We start from the raw sequence: 8,180 nt of genomic DNA on the forward strand, positions 1-8,180 counted from the left end.
GTTGGTCAGCTCCTTCCACTAGAGCTCTTTCCTGGACCAGCGAGATGGCTCAGTGGGTAAGTGTATTTACCACCACATCTGAAAACCTAGAATTTGATCCCTGGAACCCACATGTGGAGGAGAGAACTGATTCCTGAAAGTTGTCTTACACACACACACACACACACACACACACACACACACACACACACACGCATACTAACCACACATATACATGCACATACAGCACGCGCATGTGCGCTCTTTAACTGGGCTTTTTCAAAATATTTGTTATTTTTATTTTATGTATATGAGTGTATTGCCTGCATGTATGTGAGAGCACCCATGTCGTGCAGTGCCTTGGAGGTCAGAAGAGGGCTTCGGATTCCCCTGGAACTGGAGTTAAGGACGGTTTGTAGCTGCCACGTGGGTGCTGGGAATTGAACCCAGGTCCTCTGTAAGAGCAGTCAGTGCTCTTAACTACTGAGCCAACTCTCCAGCCCCAACTGTGGCTCTTGTTCCATTGAAATCCCCATGTTGTACATTTCAGGAACTTGCATTTCTCCAGCTGAGCCACATTCAGGAAGAGTTAACATAGTGTGTGTTTTTATGTACAGTGGAAGTAACCACTGGCCAGACTCACTGTGAAAGCCACTCCATGTGGTAGAACCTGATGGAGCTTGCAGGGAAGTCCCCTGTGATGGAGTTTAATCAGGGCTTTAAGGCAGAGAGTGCTAAGCTTTGCCTACTTTCCTCTTTTTCTTGTTTTTGTCCGTCTTTAAGCAGCTTGTAAAACCTTGAAAATTCTTTTAAAATTTTTATTTAAGCCTTGTGTGCTGGTGTACACCTTTAATCCCAGCACTGTGGAAGCAGAAACAGGTAGATCTCTGTGAGATGGGAGCCAGCCTGGTCTACATAGTGAGTTCCAGGCCGGCTGGGGCTACAGGGAGACCCTGACTCAAAAAAAACGACAAAATTATTTTGATTTATTTTTATTTTATGTATGCGAGTGTTTTCCTAGATGTATGTAAGCGCATCACATGTGTGCCTGGTACCCAAGAAGGCTAGAGGAGGGTGTCAGATCCTCTGGAACTGAATGGTTATTAGCTACCATATGGGTGCTGGGAACTGAACCTAGGTTCTCTTCAAGAGCAACTAGGTACTTTTAAGCCATCTCTCCAGCCCCGAAATTCATTGTTTTATTTGTGTATGGGGGGCATGTGTGCCATGGTGTGCTTGTAGAGGTCAGAGGGATAGCCTGCAGGAGGAGTTAGCTCTCTCCTACCTGGGTACTGGGGATTGAACTTGTGTCATCAGCTTCGCAGCTGAACCTTTACCCACGGAGCCTTCTCACTGGCCCAAACCTTGATGCCTGAACCAATGCGATGTTTCCCTTACATCTGTAACCCGTGCAGACACTCCCTAAGACGTTTAACTCCCTTTTCTGAGTATTTTACAAGCAAGTGAGCACATTTCCTTGCTGGGCTTGCCAAAGGGAGAAGTGGCAGTTGGCATTTCTCTGTGCTCTGCAGTTCAGGCAGACCTTCAACTTCCTGGCCCTATTGTGGTCTTACCATGACCCACCAGGATACCAAAGGCAAGGACTGACTACCCTTTCTCCTAAAAATTCAGACATGAGGACTCTATTTTTTTATTTTTACTTGTGTGTATGTGTGTATGTCTGTATGAGTGTATGCCACATGTGTGGATGCCCACAGAGGTCAGAAGAGGGGATCACATACCCTGGGACTGGAGTTACAGGTGGTTGTGAGCTTCCTGATGTATGTGGCTGTGCCCATGCCACAGCACGTGTGTGGAGGTCACAGGACAACTCTGTGGAGTTGGCTCGCTCCTTCCACCTTTACATGGATTCAGGAGATCAAACTCAAGTCACCAGTAAAGCACCTTAAACCGTCATCTCACCAGTTTATTTACTTATTGTTTGATTTTGATTTTTCAGACAGTATCATGTAGCTCAGGCTGGTCTAGAATTTACTGTAAAGACAAGGGCTGACCTTGAACTCCTGGTCCTCCTCCTCCTAAATGATGGAGTTACCAATGTGCAGCATCACACCTGGCTTTATTATGGATTTTTATTTTATGTGTATGAGTATTTTGCCTGCATGTATATTTGTGCACTACACGCATGTAATGCCTGTGGAGGCCACAGAGGGCATTGGATCCCCTGGAACTAGAGTTACAGATGGCTGTTAGCTACCCTGTGGGGGCTGGGAACCAAACCTGGGTCTTCTGTAAGGGTAGCCAGTGCTCTTAAGTGCTGAGACTTTTTCCAGCCCCTCTTGTTTTTTTATTTAATTTTTTAAATTTAATTTTTTGCTTTTGTTGTTGAGACAGGGTGTACCTCAGGCTGGAATTGGGATTCTCCTTCTGCCTCCTCAGTGCTGATGGTAGGCCTACTACACTGGGGTTTTTTGTTTTTTGTTTTTTTTTGTTGTTGTTGTTGTTGTCTTTTTAAATGGATTTCCCCTTCCCTTTTCTGATACAGTCTCCCTATGTAGCCCAGGCTAGTCTTGCATTTAACATTTTTTAAAATATTATTTATTTTACATGTATGAGTGTATTGCCTGCATGTGTGCATGTGCACCTGTGTTGTGCAGTGCCTGTGGAGGCCAGAAGAGGGCATTGGATCCCCCTGAAACTGGAGTTAAGGACTGTTGTTAGCTGCCATGTGGGTGCTGGGAACCAAACTCAAGCCTTCTGTAAGAGCAGCCAGTGCTCTTAAGTGTGAGCCGTCTCTCCAGCCCTCACAATGGAATTCTTGACATCCCACTTCATCCTGAAGTAGAAGACACTGGAGGCAGTGCACAGGCTGATGATTGGCTTAAGCCTCAGGGACACAAAAACAACATTCACAGTTCACATTTACCTCCAACAGCCACTCCGAGAATTATGTGGTCCTGTTCTGACAGCTCCCAGTCCTTCATCACAAGCCCAAAGCCGATTCCCTGGGCCAGACTTCTTGCTCAGGAAGGACAGTTGTACCCATTTTGTCTTCCACCACTTAAGAGGAAAACAATCATTTGCCAGTTAGGCTAGACTTTTTATCCCCTTCTGTGCTAGGATTGAACCGGGCTTCAGGCTTGCTAGGCAAGTGCTGTACACGGAGCTGTACCAGCCACCCCTAAGGTTGGCAGTTTTACCTCCTCCAGGGGGCAGTCCCTCCTCCGGGCTTGCCATCTTTGCTGTCATTTGCTCAGACTCATTTTGAAACCCTATAACCAGATTCGTTTGGAGATAGTTGACCAGGGCCAGATTTGAGGTTCCACTCTTCTGTAACCACCGTATGTAAAAGAAGCAGGGAAGTCAAGACTGGCAGTGTAGACTTGCCATCCAGGCTACTTGGGAGACTGAGGCAGGAAGAGCAGAAGTTCGAGACCAACCAGAGCTACAGAGTGAGTTCAAAACCAGCCTAGGCAAATTAGTAAGGAGCTATTTAAAAGAGAAAAAATTAAAAAGAGAACTTGGAATATAGTTCAATGGTAAAGTGCTTATCTGACATGTCAGATTCTAGGGTTAGTCCCCAGTACCACATGTAGTGGCTCATGTCTGTGATCCTGTAGCACTAGGGAGCCCGAGGCAGGAAGGGTATCGTAAATTTGAGGCCAATCTGGACTACACTGAGTTCCAGGCCAGCTTAGGCTACAGAGTAAGCCTATGTTTCATAAAAAAATAGACAGCTGGGCATGGTGGCACAACGCCTATCATTCCAGCACTTGGGAGCCACAGGCAGGCAGATCTCTGTGAGTTTGAGGCCAGCCTGGTCTACATAGTGAATTCTAGGCCAGCTGGGGCTTACAAGGAGACGCTGTCTCAAAAAAAGACACACACACACACACTCACGCACGCACACAAAGCTAAGCATGGTGGTGAACACCTTTGATCCCAGAGGCAGGTGGATCTCTGGTGTACATAGTGAATTCCAGGCCAGCTGGGGCTACGGGAAGACCCTACCTCAAACAAAAATAATAAATAAATAAATAAATAAATAAATAAATAAATAAATAAATAAATAATAAAACTAGGGATTGGAGAGATGTCCCAGTAGCACTGGCTGGTTTTGCAGGGGACCCAGGTTTGGTTTTCCAGCACCCACATGGCAGCTAACAACCATCCCTAACTCCAGTTCCAGGGTATCCAATGCCCTCTCCTGGCCTCTGCAGGCACTGAACGCAAGCGTGCACTTACATACTTGCAAGCAAAACACTCATAAAATAAAAATAAATCAGTCAAAAAATTTAAATAAGTAGTAAGTTTTGGCAACCAGTTCTGTGTCTTTTCAACCTCACCATTCTAACTGCAGCATGATTCGTCTATTGGAGAACAAAGTTCCCCGCGCATGCAGACTGAAAGGAATACACAATTCCGCTCTGTTCTCTTCCTAATTCATTTGGAAGAGATGGCTTGAGAACTGGGAAGCCAACGCAGTCTCTGCAGTTCTGCAGAGCGCCGCTTGGTGGCGCTGTGGCCAAGGGGCCCCGGCCCCCAGCTCTTCAAGCCTGTCCCGGAGAAATCGTCTCCTAGCAACCACACAGCGAAGCTTGCTGCGCACCCAGACACAGCTGTGGGTTAATCAATCAGTGGGCTCAAAACAAACTTCTAAACATTGGAGGAAATTCTCCAACAATACCTTTACAGACACGAAATTTCTAGTCAAAATAGAAATGGGCTTTTTGTTTTAAGCCCATTTTACAAATGTGCTCATGCTCAAAAGCCGCATTAGACCAACGACCTGTAATCGTATCACCCGCGCTTGCCACCGTCTCCGATTTCTGCTTTTTTTTTTTTAAAGCCATGTATCCCAGGCTAGCCTTCAACACCGTATGCACCTGAACTCCTGTTCCTCCTGCCTCTCCCTCCCCACGATCCACAGTTGGCATCACACTTGGTTTTATTCGGTGTTGGGCCTCACACCCTGGACTCGGTGAACATGCATGCTAGGTGAGCGACCGCTCTACCAACTGAGCTACATCCCCAGCCCCTCCTTTTCTGCTGCTTTTATAATTGGACTTCTTCATAGCAGTGAGCTCTAGTTTCCTGGAGAGTTCATGTGCAGACAGGTAAACTTTTAGGACGAATTCACTGTAGTCCTATCTCGTTGGCCTCAGACCCCCTTTTTTTTTTTGAATCCCTATAATCTGGACTGTTCTGAACTTTTTGCAAAACTGAACACTTCAGGAGCTCTGTATATTCTTTCTCAGGAGATGCGTCTTTTGTCTTTGTTTTTTTTTGGTTTTTTTTTTTTTCTTCCAGAGCTGAGGACCAAACCCAGGGCCTTAGGCTTGCTAGGCAAGGGCTCTACCACTCAACTAAACCCCCAACTCCAGGCAATGCATCTTTTAAAATGTTGCTTTAGGGGCTAGTGAGATGGCTAAGTAGCTAAAGATGCTTGCCACCAAGCCTGATGCCCTGAATTTAGACCCACCTGGTGGAGAACAGATACCCAAAGGTTATCCTCTGACCTCTACATGCTTGTTGTGCTCTCTCTCTCTCTCTCTCTCTCTCTCTCTCTCACACACACACACACACACACACACAGAGTCAGTCGATAAATAAAATATTGCTTTAAGCTCAAAGTGGTGTAATCTGAGGCAAGAGGATCTGGAGGATATCTTGGGCTACAGATCAAGACCCTTTCTCATAAAACAAGAGCAACTAGGCATGCTGGGTTTCTTCTCCTGTTGCTGTGATAGAATACTCTGACAAAAGTATCCTAAGGAAGAAGGGGTTGATTTCAGCTCACAGTTCAAGGTACAGTCTATCATGAAGGGAAGTCAAGGCAGCGGAAGCTTGAAGAACTTGATTGTATCACATCAAGAAACAAGAAACCCTGTGCCTAGCTCACTTTCTTTTCATGCAGTCCAGGACTCCCTGAAGGAAGTTGTGTGTGTGTGTGTGTGTGTGTGTGTGTGTGTGTGTGTGTGTGGTGGGGGGTGTCTTCCCACCTCCAGTTCAGCAGTCAAGGTAATCCCCCACCCCAACCCTGCAGGCATATGCCCCAGGGTCAGTCTCACGGATGATCCTAGATTCTGTCAGATTGACAATTACTGCTAACCCTAACAGTGTCCCCAAGCCTGTAATTCCAGTATTTGGGAAGTAGAGGCAGAATTAGAAATTCAGGGCAAAAAAATAAAATAAAATAAATCAAAGCAAAAAGTATTGCATTACCAACTCCCGTCAGCTCTGACTGAATTACACAATAGAGTTTATGCAGTTTGGGTTTACTTAAAATTTGAAGAATGTGGGATTTTAGTTCTGCAGGATAACCAAGTGCGAGGCCCTGTGGTGGTTATGTGTGTGTCTGTCGGCAGGTCTGGAGGTCTGAGGACATCTGGTTTGTAGCACACAGCAGTTAGTAGAGCTGTTTCAGCTGTTCACCTTTAAGAGTTAGAGTAAAGCTATTTTAAGGGAACCCACAATAAAGGTTACCCACTGTTCTTTTAACTTAGTTATTGCAGACAGGCAGTGGTGCAACCCCAGCACTGAGGAGGTGGAGACAGGAGGATCTCTGGAATTTGCTGCCTAGAAATTGGTGGTCTCCACGTTCACTGAGAAAATAGTGTGGAGAGGGACAGACACTTCCCACCTACTTTCCCTTCTCCATGCTTAATGTATGCCTAGCTACACACACAGTGAGTTCCTATCTCCAAAGCCCCAATTTGCTGGGTCCCTTCGCTCTTTCCTTCCTCGCCCTCCCCCCTGCTTTTTTTTTGCGGGGGCGGGGGGACAAGGTCTCACTATGTAGACTTGGTTGGACTCAAAATTACCTAGACAGGCTGGCCTTGAATCAGAGAGCTCCTATGAGACCTGCTAGAACCAGCCCGGGATTAAAGATTTATGCCACCATACCCAGCTCCCTCCCTCTTTCCTTTTGAGAGGAGTCTCAAATAGTCTCTTGAACTCAGCTGAAGAGGACCTTGAACTGATCTTCCAGCCTCCACTTCCCGAGTACTGGGGTTAGAGGCATGTGCCACCATACCATTTGTGTGGTACTGGGGCTGGAACCCAGGGCTTCATACAAGCTAGGAAGCACACTACCTACAGAGTGGAACCCCCAGCCCACTGTGGTGTTTCTCAAACTAGCCTTGGGTTCCTGCTGATTTGTACTCCTGGCCCCTCATGCTGCCTCAGTCTAGGGAGCCATTTCAAAGTTTTCAGACATCTTTATTTTTGCCAGTGTTAGGCAGAGTTCTTGGGTTCCCTAGTTGAAAAAGCTCATGTCCACAGGGATTTTTTTTCTTTTGGTCTGGACTAGTAAAAAGATGGAGCTACTCAATGTGTGTGTGGGGGGAGACTTTCATCTCCTTTTAGCCCCCACAGAACCCTTCCTTCTAATGAAGCCATGAACATTTTTTCCCTTTTGGCTTTTCCATGTTCTTTTTCCTTCCTATGTGGCTTGCTGGGGCTTGGTTGTTGCAACTTGAAAAGCAGTTGTGTTTTTTTTCTTTAATTTTGTGTATGTATGTTTTGCCTACATGTATGTAAGTGCACCACATACATGCAATGCCCATAGAGGCCAGAAGAGAGCATCAGAGCCCTTGGAACTGGAGGTAAGGATGGTTAGGCATCATTTCGGTGCTGGGAATCAAACCCAGATTCTCTGTAAGAGTAGCCAGTGCTCTTAATTGCAGGGCCATCTCTCCAGCTTCCTAAATAAAGCAGTTTTAGCTAGGCGTGGTGGCACATGCCTTTAGTCCCAGCACTTGGGAAGCATAGGCAGGCAGATCTCTGTGAGTTTGAGGCCAGCCTGGTCTACATAGCAAGTTCCAGGCCAGCTGGGGCTACAGAGACCCTATCTCAAAGACCAAAAAAAAAAGCAATTTTGTATTACTTTTTTATATGTAGTCCTGGCTGGTCTGAGAATATGTATTTATCTTTTTTTTTTTTTTTTCAAACAAGGTCTGATGTAGTCCAGGTTGGCCTCATACTTGATTATGTAGCTGAGGAGGACTTTGAGCTCCTGATCTTCCTGACTTTAGTTGTTGTTTTTTTCTCACAGAGATCTGCCTGCTGGGATTCCATCATACCCTGCTTGGCTTGAACTTTTTAAAAAATATTTTATTTTTATTTTTAAAAATAATAATAAAACATTTATTTTTATTTTTTAATTATTTATTTAATAACCACATGATTAGAAGCAGCATTTCATTACAGCATTAACATATTCAATAACAATTTCCAAA

This window comes from Nannospalax galili, unplaced genomic scaffold, assembly GCF_000622305.1.
Source record: "Nannospalax galili isolate Female #2095 unplaced genomic scaffold, S.galili_v1.0 scaffold210, whole genome shotgun sequence".
NCBI classification, from domain to species: domain Eukaryota; kingdom Metazoa; phylum Chordata; class Mammalia; order Rodentia; family Spalacidae; genus Nannospalax; species Nannospalax galili.